This window comes from Crocodylus siamensis, chromosome 4 (genome assembly GCF_052110815.1).
Source record: "Crocodylus siamensis isolate JL-2025a chromosome 4, ASM5211081v1, whole genome shotgun sequence".
Taxonomy (NCBI): domain Eukaryota; kingdom Metazoa; phylum Chordata; order Crocodylia; family Crocodylidae; genus Crocodylus; species Crocodylus siamensis.
Window position 1 is genome coordinate 195,770,548 of NC_143398.1, and position 12,830 is coordinate 195,783,377.

Consider the following 12,830-nt stretch of genomic DNA (forward strand, 5'->3'; position numbering starts at 1 on the left):
AGAAGTCCCCAGGAAATGCCAAGCCAGTTACCACCCCCGTGAAAGGCAGATTGGGGTGCCTTAATAACCCCAGCTCCCACAACTGGGTGGGTAACCCAATAGTAGGGCCAACAAGGTGAGACCTGTGTGAGAAAGTGGGCTAGATGCTCAGAAACCTGACTTGAGGCACCCTCGACCTGGTCAATGCTGGGGTCAGGACTAGAAGGGTCAAAAGGATCAGGGACCCATCACGAGGGACACCCAGAACTGAGGGCCTGTGGTTCCAACTGGCCTTGGAAGTGAGGCCAGGGCCTGTGTGGCCAAAGCTCCCAGGAGGGCTATACCCAAAAGGGGTAAGAGTGTAAGGAGCTAGACAGCCCAGAATAAGGGAAGAGTAGGCTCCCTGATTAGAGGGATTAAGTTGGGGTCCAGACTGGAGGATTATGGGTCCCAGTGTGGGGCCAGAGATGCTAAGAACTGTGATGCCATCTGCGAGGCACGTGCTGTGGTGTATGGCAGGTCAGAGCCACAGATAGCACCCCCTGGCATCAGGGCAGTATTGGGCAGTCTTCCGCATCTCACCAGCAATTTATGGAACAGCAAAGTCGTGGCAGGTGAAACTGGGCAGACTGCCCCATAGAGACAGGTGGGCAGGCTGGCATGAGACCCATCCCTGAGAACTGCCTCCTGTCACAATCTAGATTGCAGTGCCACAAACAGCTTTGAAGCACTGTAAACCTCGTGTGTGCTCATCAGGGCATGCCCACAAAGTTCTCAGCAGCTGACTTATATGTGAATGTGGAGTAAGCTACCTCATAATTACTGTGAATTCTAAATTCTAATATCTTACTTCATAACACCTTCCCATAGTAGAAAAGTATATACCACCAGCCATCCCTACATCATCTAGATTAAAATCCATCCATCCATCCATCATTTGCCTCCAATGAATTTTCTAATTGTAATTGATGGCTCACTGTATAACATTTGTTTTCCTCACTATTTCCCATCCCTAGTTTACTTACTATTTATGATTAACTTGTTCCAGGATTGAGAACAAACAAGAAAAGCAAATTGTGAAAGAAAACCAAGTACAGAATCCTTATTTCAGTTTCTATTGGCAAGCTGTCAATTTATGCCCTTCCTGTGTAATAATCATGAAATTGCTCTGACTTCATACACTTCAAGTCTGATCCAAAGCCCACTGAATTCAATGAAAAGAAACCCCTCGATTTCACTGAGCTTTGACTAAGATCGGTTATGACATCAGTAGAGTTCCGTGGCTGCAACTTAAAAGTGATATTGATACACTTACTTCCAACACCTAACCTGTCCCTTGAACAGAGTAATAAGGGGTCTGGTAAAAAAAAACACCAGAATTTGATTTAATAGAAATTAGAAAGAAATGCGTAAATCAACAATACTTACCTCTAATACCCTAGATATATGCTGAACGTGTTCAAAAGACATTATCAACCAACATGTCTAAGGAATACAAATTCAATACATGTTCCTTGAAGATGTGTTTTATATATCAAAACCAGCACTTTTTTGATCTTGCTGCAATGATTTGCATTTTTTATAAGGAATGGTATAATGCTGACAATATTCCCATAAGTTTTAATACTTCAATTCTACCTCATAAACCATTACAAATAGACCAAATTTATGAATGAAAAGCCTCAGTATATGCATAGTACAGAGACAAGCCATTGATAAGTTTCTTTGCAGTTTAACTAGATTCTATGAGAAGCATAAAGGGAGCATAGCAAGAAAAGTACATCTGAAATAAGTGAGTACCTGTCTGACTGACTGAAATATCCTAGAATAGAAGCTATTTTCCATGAGATTCACTAGCCACTAGCTGTCTCCAAACCAAATCTATTAGATATCTATTAGATAGCTTTATTGGAACCAGTTTTCTGTGACAAAAAATGTTTCTAGAGCCCTGTTTTTACTCAAGGAACAAATTCAAAGTATTATGTATTAAAATGTCACCAGATCGTATGAAAATGGGGTTACAGCAGTGGTAAAAACAAATGTATACAGAGACAAACCGAGAGTAGTAATTAGTGATCTGTATCATTGGTAGAATTGATTGTCGGGGTAAGGATTCCAACCTGTAACTGTAACCTCTTTTTTCTTATGAAACAAAACCCAGCCTTATACACAGCCTTTGCAGCTGTTCTGTACATTGATTTAAGCAGTTGTATTAAAAAACCATAGGTTTAAAAGCAGAGACTGTTGTTACCCCAGTAATAACAGTCAATAGTAAATGCATGTTTCTTAATTTAATGTTAATATAAAACACTTCAACACAACACAGACACCTTAACATGAATGCTTGTGTATGTATCATATCTCTGTCCCCTCTAGTAATACCACCTTGCCTCCCCCTCCCCCGAAAAAAAAATACCGCATATGCTTCTCAAATGAGTTTCTAAAATGGATCAGATTGGTACAGTACAAGTACGAAGCTGTTCTCATTTATTGGACTGCGAAGGGATAGGATTTCCCACATTTATCTACAGTATGTCTTCTGCAGCAGTCTGTTATGTGAATCAGTAAAGAATACTATATATCTTATTTGTATGCTGCCAAGTCTATTTGTGAATTCAGAGCTAAGATAGCTCTTTGTAGCACCATGAAAATTTGCAGACCTTCTGAGATTATGTATAATTTAATGCAGTCAAATATGTTTCTGGAGTAAAAAGTCTCCGTTTAGGGAATGTTAGAAAAGCATAGACTAAAAATGGTCTCCTTGGCCATCTGTCAACATTTACTATAATACTGTATTCCTAATATAGTAATTATTAAATGGGTGAACAAATATTTAAACAAAATCCATTTCACAGTTATCAGTTTATGCAAAGTTCTAGTTTATTTTAAACTACAAGGTATCCTAATGGGTATACTCTAAATATTCGAAAATTAGTGTTTGGATAAACCAACCACCATTAATTTTTAATTAAACATTTTTTTAAATTAAATATGCTTCTGTAAATCATACTTACTGAACATACTCGTGGTTCAAGTCCCACACAGTGTTTGAATTCCATAAGGTGTGTGGGAGGCTTTTTTTAATCCACATAATTTTGTGTTATTTTTTACATGTTAAATTATTATCATCAGATGGAGGGGAAATTAAACATTCTGAATGTGTTAAAAACCTCACTCTTCTTGACTCTTATTACCAACTGCTAACTACTGCTAAAACTCATCCATTTTTGGAACATTAGCAACCTTGATAACATCAGACTTAAGAGAAAATAAAAATAAGCTTTGGCAAACCATGTGAATTGAATTCCGGTATTTTAGAACACAGTGTAAAGCTCTTTGTTGCCTTAGCAAAAGTAACTCTGTGTATTAATAGTTTAGAGAGTACATTTCCTAACTATGCCTTTATTAAGAACCACTAGACCTATGGTCATTTAAGGAAAAAAACACATTGAACAAAATAGAAAATGATATTATCAGAGCACTGAAGGAGCCTGGGGGAAAATAAGGAAGGCTTCAGTCTGAGGGCAGAAACATAACATGCAATAAATGTTCATCAACACTTTTTATCTACATTCTTCCTCACCCCATGTTTAGAAGTCATCTAAATATGGGGAGATTCTTGAGTGGAAGTAGTGTTGGAATAGAAGGAAGAATAGTAATTGTGGTTTCTCTTCCTGTTTTTGTGCGAGAAAGGGAAAAGTAAATTTACTCATCACATTGTTTATCTGGCTTGCTGAAGATGAACAATAAATAAATCATGTTCAGCCACATAATGCAGGTCTTGACATATGGACCTTTATTTGATCTCTGGATGTTATCACTATTCAAATTTATTGCAAGAGAAATTCTTAACTATTGGCAAAATTTGTTTTTGGCTGTCTTTATGTTACATTTATGTTATATCATGTTAGTTATAGAACACTGAATCTCATACATGCACTTCTCTGGAGCACAACTCTGCCAGTGTGTGAAATTCTAGACTGTTAAGGTAATGGCATCCTCTTCCTGGATTTATCCCCATATTCTGACATACGTATAGGTCAATTCACGTCTCATGATTTTTCCAACTTTGACCTCAATCAGCTGAGCATAATTCTGTTTACTTTCAGCAGCACAAAATACAAACTGCAAGAATCCTTATTACAGGAATATGGCTGGCTGAGTGTACAAAGCCCTACTTTCAACCTGACAGCATTTTCTCTATTTGTGTCTGTGCATCATGCAATAACTTTTGAATCCTGTATCTTATCCAGTCCATAGTTTCAGGAAATCTTCTAGGCATCAATGGACAGAACCCTATTACTTTTAGGAAAAACTTGTGAGACGGAAAATGTCATATACAAGGAGTTCTTCCTACCTATAAAGCAGAATCACAGTGCTATTGTTTATTCTTAGGTCACATCATTGATTGATGGCACAAACTAACATCTTTAGTACACCCCTACCATCCATGCTTTCTTGCCAATAGTTAGATATTTGGCATCCTAAAAGATTTTTCTCCAAGACAAACAGCATAAAAATAAGGTGGGGGAAGGAACTAATAGAATGCATTGGGGAAGGAGAGAGTGGAGGTGCACAAGGAGAAGGGGCAAGCCTGCAATGACGCTGTGTAGTGACAGGAAAAAGAATGTCTGGCACCTGGTTTAATAGGGGGACTGCAGAAGGAGGGATGGTGTGTAATATTCTCATAATCCCCAAAGGGGAGAGAATGAGATAGCCTACTATCCCCTGGAGCGAGGAAGTAGAGGACACAGACCAGTTGACATGGAAAGGAAAGAAGATGAGGTATTCATACAGCCCATGGCATGTGGAGGAGACAGGAATAGAGGAAATGCGAAGTCCCTGGCATGAGGGAATTGGCATTATTGAAACAGAGGGGTAAAAGAGAAGGGCCCACAAAGAACTTTGTAAGAGGAATGGAGCAATGCAAGGAGCCTCTGGAACATAACGTGTTTGGTCAATAGAAGCAAAATGTGGGAAGTGTTACATTATGGCTAGGCACAGACATTCAAACAGCCTATACAGTTTTCTGTAAATGACGCAATTTAGATCGGTAAAAAATGGAATGATTCCTAAGGTAGTCAGTAAAAAGAAATGGATATGTGGACCCAGGATGTCTTAACTACTTTCCTACCACTCAATAAAGCTGTGACAATATCTCTTGCTCTGAAAGCCTTTCAAAAGAAGAAGACAGCTGGCAATACTTTTCAGAACTGTTGAATAGAAAAGGGAGCTTGCCCCTATTAATTCTTGAATCTGCACCGATTGAATACTGCAATATGAAGTTAATAGAATTCTGTGCAGACAAACAGGCTCATCCACGTAGATGCCATTGCAACCATTGCCATTGCCATTCAGGCTTCAAATCACTCATTTCTTTTTCCTTTGCTTACAAATCTCAAGAACACATACAGTATTATATGATGGTATGAGTGCAGACTAGTATGTCAATTCTGAAAGAGCAGATTGTATTACATTTACTATATTGAATCTCTGAGTTAAAGTCAGAGACTATTTAAAAAGTAGCATGCAGTACTACAACATTATAATCCAGTCACAAAATAAATGGTAAATGAAAATTAAAAAAAGGCTTACTAAAAATCCCATGCCTGTAAGCCAGCCTGATGCTTTCAACTACTTAACATAGAGCCAAGTTATGGATATTGCTTAATAATATACTTGTTTAGGTAAAAAACAGGAAAACAGGAATTTAATAATAAAGTAGTAAATAGTATATAACATGCGCACACGTGCACCCCCCCCACAATTTCATATATTTCATATGTGATATATGTATCATGTATGAAATTCTTACTTGGGGGGAAAAAATGAATACTTCTCTCTTTTGTGCAGCATCCTCTCTTTTACCTACAAGGTGATAAGTCTAATGTGACTTCTAGGTAGGCTGAGATATGCTCATGGGGAAGGATGTGGTTGCCTACACTGATATTCAATGTGCTCCTGGCTAAATGATTGTCCAGATGGAACAGAGATGATACTGATTTATTGATGGTCAACTTTAAGCACTATTTGTGAAGAGTTCCATGTCAGTTCTCAGTGTCTTTTTCAGTTCTGTCATGTCTCTTTCTTGGCCTACTATGATGACATTATCAGCATACGTGTATCGCTTAGATGTTGTATGCAGGAAGTATGAGGTATATATACTGAAAAATTATTGGTGCAAGCAATGACCCTTGGGGGACTCCATTCTTCAGAGTTAGTACTATGCTTTTTTCTCCTTGGCTGGTAGTGAGTTTGAATGATCTGTTGGAGATTAAGTTCATGATGAAAGCACATAGTCTACAGTCAGGTATCATAGAGTTTATATTTGAGGTCTTGATACCATACAGTGTCATAGGCGGCTGTAAGGTTGATAAAGACTGCACCTGTTTGCTGCTTCATTTCAAATGTGGTGCCTATCTTCAAGAAAGGGAGGAAAGTAGATCTGGGAAACTACAGGCCTATCAGCCTTACCTCTATCCTGGGGAAGGTCTTGGAAAAGATTATCAAGGAGGCCATCCTTAACAGCCTAGCTGAAGGCAATATCCTGAGGGATACCCAGCATGGGTTTGTTGCGGGTAGGTCTTGCTTGACCAATCTCATTTGCTTTTATGACCAGGTGACTTATCACCTGGACAAGGAGGAAGGGATCGACATTGTATACCTCGACTTTAAAAAAGCCTTTGATCTGGTATCCCACAATCACCTCTTGGCTAAACTGGCTAACTGTGGCCTTGACGTCACCATGATCTGCTGGCTGGGGAACTGGCACAGGACCCAGAGGGTGTTGGTCGATGGGAGTCAATCGTCTTGGTGCACTGTGACCAGTGGAGTCCCACAAGGCTTTGCCCTAGGGCCTATACTGTTTAACATCTTCATCAATGATGTGGACACTGGTGTCAGAAGTAGACTAGGCAAGTTCGCTGATGACACCAAACTCTGGGGTAAAGCATCCACACCTGAGGACAGGAGGGTGATCCAGGCAGATCTGGACAGACTCATGAAATGGGCAGACAAGAACCTGATGGTGTTCAACACCGAAAAATGCAAGGTTCTCCACCTTGGGAGGAAAAACCTGAAGCATGCTTATAGGCTCGGTAGTGCTATGCTGGTTAGCAGTTCAGATGAAAGGGACTTGGGAGTCATGGTTGACCACAAGATGAACATGAGCCTGCAATGCGATGCTGCGGCTAGTAAAGCAACCAAAACGCTGGCTTGCATCCATAGATGCTTCTCAGGCAAATCCTAGGATGTCATTCTTCCGCTGTATTCGGCCTTGGTGAGGCTGCAGCTGGATTACTGCATCCAGTTTTGCGCTCCACAATTCAAAAATGATGTAGAGAAGCTTGAGAGGGTGCAGAGCAGAGCCACATGATCAGAAGTCAGGAAAACAGACCTTATGATAAGAGGCTGAGAGCAATGGGGCTATTCAGCCTGGAAAAGCGCAGGCTCAGGGGTGATCTGGTGGCCACCTATAAGTTTACCAGGGGTGCTCATCAGGATCTGGGGGAACGACTGTTCACCAAAGCCCCCTAAAGGATGACAAGATTGAATGGTCACAAACTCCACTGTGACTGGTTCAGGCTGGACATAAGAAAGAACTTCTTCACTGTCCGGGCCCCCAAGGTTTGGAACAGACTGTCACCTGAGGCAGTTCAAGCACCTACTCTGAATGCCTTCAAAACACATTTGGATGCTTATCTTGCTGGGATCCTATGATCCCTGCTGACTTCCTGCCCTTGGGGCAGGGGGCTGGACTCAATGATCCTCTGGGGTCCCTTCCAGCCCAAATGTCTATGAAATCTATGAAAAATCTGTTTTCTATATCAGATGTACGTACTGTAACTTGGTCAATGGTACACCGCTTTTTCCAAAAGCCAGCTTGTTCTTTTGGGCACTGGGATTCAATGTTGTTCTCCATTCTATTCAGGATTATGCACTCCATGATTTTATATGTAATGCAGAGTAGTGAGATGGGTTGGTGGTTCTCTTGTAGTTTATTGGGTTTTAGAACAGTAATGATGTCAGCTGTCAGCTTTTTGCCAAATTTTTGGAAGTCTTATATTCTAGACATTTATACATGAATTTCTGAGGCCATCTTTTTTATTGTGGTTCCAAGCTTGGCAAAGAATTCTGGAATTACCTGGTCCAGGAGCCTTACTAGATTTGATCACTTTAGTCTGTGCTGAATTCATTGTCAGAGATAAGGGTGGTTACATTAAGGATGGAATAGGGTAATTTAAGTTGTCCATGAGTTGGGTATCTAATCCCTTCTGTTTATTGTTTGCTTTGCTGTTGCTGCACAATAATTTCATGATGAAGTTTGCTAACAGGGCAATGTCATCTTTGGTGCCTTTTCCCGCAAGATGGTTAATGGTCTACCATGTTTGTCTGCTCAAGTGGGTCATATCTATGGTAGTAAGCCATCTATCCATTTTGATATTGTTCAGTGTAGTTGTCACAGGGAGCACTGTCCTGGGCCTGATTCAGTACTGGCCTACCCACCTGTCTAAGGCAGTCTGCCCCATCTCACCTGCCATGCCTTGTTAAGATTCTACTTATAATAATGTGGGAAACTGCCCCTTTAACACCCCAATGTCTTGGGGTTTACACACAACTCTGACCTCCCCTTATCATGTCCCATGCCTCACAGATGTTTCACTGTTATAATTAACTCTATGCACCCTCTTGGCATGGAGCCCTCCAGCTCCTCTGCCTCTACAGTACTCAGGCACTGAGTTCTCTGGTGCCTGACTCTGCAACTTTCTGGCACCACTCTCTCTCTCTCTCAGTCAGTCTCTTTGCACCTCTGGCTCCCTGGGCTCTATGCACCCACTACTGGGCTCTGCCCAGCTCTTGTGCCCTTTTCCCCAAGCACTAATGAGGCCTCCAAACCTTCCCCTTTAGCCTCATCCTGGTCCATCAGATTAAACAACAACACAAATACAAGCCCTTGTACTACAACATAACAACACTAATGTCAACTGTGTTCTGTCTCTTTAAGAGGGTAAAACTTCCACCCTTAGGACAACACATCTCTAAGCCCTGGGTACCTTAGGTTACTGAATCCTCACGGTTCTGATAGGTAGCCAAATAGTCAGCACCTACTTTCAGGTGGCTTGCTTGGACAGAAGTTCCTTTTCTTGGTAGTTGCTAGAGATAGTGTGTTTCTGCTAGCTCCAGCCCTAGGCGTATATGTTCTCCAGGGTCCTGCTCCCTCCAGGTCAACTGACCACCTGCAGGTGAGCATCCTATTAAGCCATTGCTTAGGCAACCTGCGGCTGTGCAATTTTACTGAGGCTTCTGAGTAGCCTTGACAGGCTTCTTCTGCCCTTTACGGTAGCAGGCACATCTTGGTGCCATACTACAGTAGTAGCCATCTGTTCTGTAGTTCTTTTTATGATTGCGGGGTCATTACATTGCTTGATGATGTTAAAGAGCTGTTCACACTACTGCTCCCAGCATGGCATATAATGGCTTCTATAGCCTCTAGGTAGACCAAGTTTGGTTATTTCAATTAGGCAGTTTGTAAATGTATTGTAGCCTCGATGTTGGTTTCTGATGGATCCTCTAATTGATTTGCTCTCTTGTTGGTTAGCCTTTGATATTTCTGCCAGTCCATCTTCTGAAAGTGTATTTTGGAGTAGGTCTGGATGGTGTGGGCTGAAAAGTCATCTTGTGAATGCTAACGAGTAAGGGACTGTGCTGGGATAATGGAAACTTGTCAAGGACTTTTCTTATCAGTGTTCTACTCAAGTCACGCTTCCACCAGGCAAGATCTGGGTTTGTCTGAATGTTCCAATGTCCATAGTGGAAGGTGCATGCTCTTTTGGGTCATATTTGAGGGTTGTATCGTTCAGGCTTCCCAAAGACAAAGATTGTTTCCATTTCTACTGTTGACACTTAAGTCATCTGCATATAAGGTCACCTGGTCATAAACAGCCAGGGATGTAATAGACAGACCATTCCCTAACCTAAACAGCACATTCAGAAAGTCAGCAGCAAAGCTTCTAAATGGGTAGTTGTTTTAAGATGTTTAGCTAGCATGACATAGAGTGCCAATTTCAAAGTGCTCAGAACCACTGCATCTGCAACAATATATGTCCCAGCAGAATATTGTGCTCCTGTATGGTCCAGAAGTTGTCACGCTAAAAAGCTCAATTCTGTACTTAACAGTGCATTTAAACACATAACAGGCTAAGCAACTTATACACACACACAGATGTACTCCTTGAAATCTTGAGCATTAGACCCTAACAATCATCACTAGCAATAGAGGCAAGAGATGACAAAAATCATCTGTTCCATCATTATTAACTGAAAACCTGAACAGCTGGAGGCTTAAGAGGCTCAAAAGTTGCAAACCATTTATACATGAAACCCATAAGCTCCTGAAAGGGATAAGGAACCATACCTATGGGCAGCAAAGGAGCGGGCTGACCACTTGGAAAGGTCTATCTCTACAACATTTTATACCAACACCAAATGAGTCCCACATCGGGTGTGCCTCTGACAGAGAAGCATGGGTCAAACTGAACTGCCTGAGATCTGGATATGGACACTTCAAAACAAGATTTCACAAGATGAACATCTTGGACAGTCCCCTGTGTGAATGTGGCATCCAACAAACAGCACAGCACTTAATCAAAAGCTGCAATCTTTACAAAAGCCCAGATGGGGTAGATGAAACCTGCACATTGAGTGATAATACCAGACAGTGGCTCATAGATTTGGAGGCCAATATCTGATGTCATAGAAAAGAAGAAGGGTGATACGTGTTCTATGACTTTTAATATCCTTTAACAGACCAAGAGCCACAGGATGCCTTGGATTAATATAACATCAGTTTAAAAAAAAAATATATATATAGGCCCTGAATGTCAGGAACTCATATGGCAAGTCATAAATATCTGGGAGGTGTGTGATTATTTAATGCCTTGTTCTGTTCATAAGCCTCTTAGAGTAACAGCGGTTTCCCAGGAGACCATTAGCTTACTGTGTACCTAAGTAAAATAAGCTACAGTTAAGCTATAGTAAATATATTTAATTTACCCAAGAAACAGCTAGGTAAAAGTGCTTAAGTAAAGTTCAAGTGGCTGATAAATGTAAATAATAAAAAGTAAGAAAAAAGTCCTAAAATATCATGAGACATTTATCTTATGCAACCTTATAAGAACTACCTAACAGCCAGAGCAGAATATGTTGTTTATTTTTTATTTTCTCTTTAGTTATAATTTCATTGTAAAATTCTAACTTGTAACAGGAACTCTTAAAATGATGGAGCCTACTGGTTCTATATTTTGGACTAAAATATAGTGCAAAAATCTGAGATAAAAAAGCTAAGTGAATAAAAGCTTTAGTTCTTCTGAAATCCCAGGTTGTGACTCCCTGCACCCCTTTCTTTTAATAATTTCACATATGGTCCCATTAATGTCAATATGACCACTCAAGGGATATTCAGCAATAGCAGGGATTTCATATTTCAACCAAATGTAAACATGTGCTGCCTACTTTCCTCTAACGCGTGCTTGTCCTTCTTAATTTTTTTACCAAGCTTTTTCTTGTATTGCTTCATGTCTGTGTTTCTTTTTAGACTATAAACTTTTCTGGACCCAGGTCTCCTAGATTTTGTTTAAAGCATCTAGCACATTTTGGGTGCTACACTGCTATTTGCCTTCATGAGATAAATTTTAATGGTATATCAGGAGCACTTAAGTCTTGATCATACAAATCTTTGCTCATCACTAATTTTACACTAGTGAGTGGGATTACTGATGTCTATGTATGTATCTGAGTACATGCTAAAAAGTCATCAGAATTGTGACTTTAAAGCCAGGAAAAAAAAGTTGCTTTTAGATTTATGTTCAAAACACAGAGCTAGAAAGGACCATTCAACCAGAACATAGCAAAAACTCAATAATCCTCCAGTTCACATGCCTGTTATAGGCAAAAGATAGGGACTTCTTATTTCTTACTTTCTGTACAGAAACTGCAAACATCACTTTCTCATGTATTTTGTATTTTTCAAACATATTTACATACATATAAGGTGTCCTGCTGTACTGAAGTTAATCAAAAATTCATTGAACAGGTACAGACTTTCGAAAATCCAGAGGCATGCAAAGTTAGGTCAAGAGCAAACAGAACAGATGTTCACCCTTCAGTGGAGGGAGGGGTACATGCACATGCCTGCAATGGCTCATTCCAGCTGGTTGGGGGCACTCCCACATGCCTCCCAGTAGGCTGATGGAAAATGCAAAACCCAGCTGAGCAGCTGACCACCCCTGCTTGATAAATGTGGCTCCTCTCCCCAGCCGCACCCCCCCCCACCTGTCAGCAGTGGCAGGAGGGAAAGGAGGCCCCTGCCATGTGAATCTAGCCCCACCCGACCCAATCCAGAAGAGCTGGGGGGGGTGAGGGGGGCTGTAGCAGGAGCCTCTACTCCCTGCCACCTTTCAGCAGCCACTGACAGCTGCCCACTGGCAGAGGGGAGGGGCTGGGGGCTGTGCTGGTCATTGGGAACCTGGAAAGCAGAAGCCCCTGCCATGTGGGCCCCCCTTATTCCCCAACTGTGCTGGCTTAGGCTGCAGCTAGGTCCGGCAGGGGCCAAACCTCCTGCCCTGTTTCCTGCCTGTGGCTAGCTCTGTGAGAGCCTGCTTGGCCAGGACAAACAAGCGCTGGCCAAAGTTAGAGCACTGTCCTGTAACAGCGCATTAGCAGGGACCCCAAAACAGCCTAGGAAGTCAGAGGACTGGGACTTAACTTGAGTCAATAAGGAATCTGGTACAGAAGCTTGATAGACTGTTTTAACCTAAATCACTTAAGTCTGGTACTACATCCATTCAAGTCCA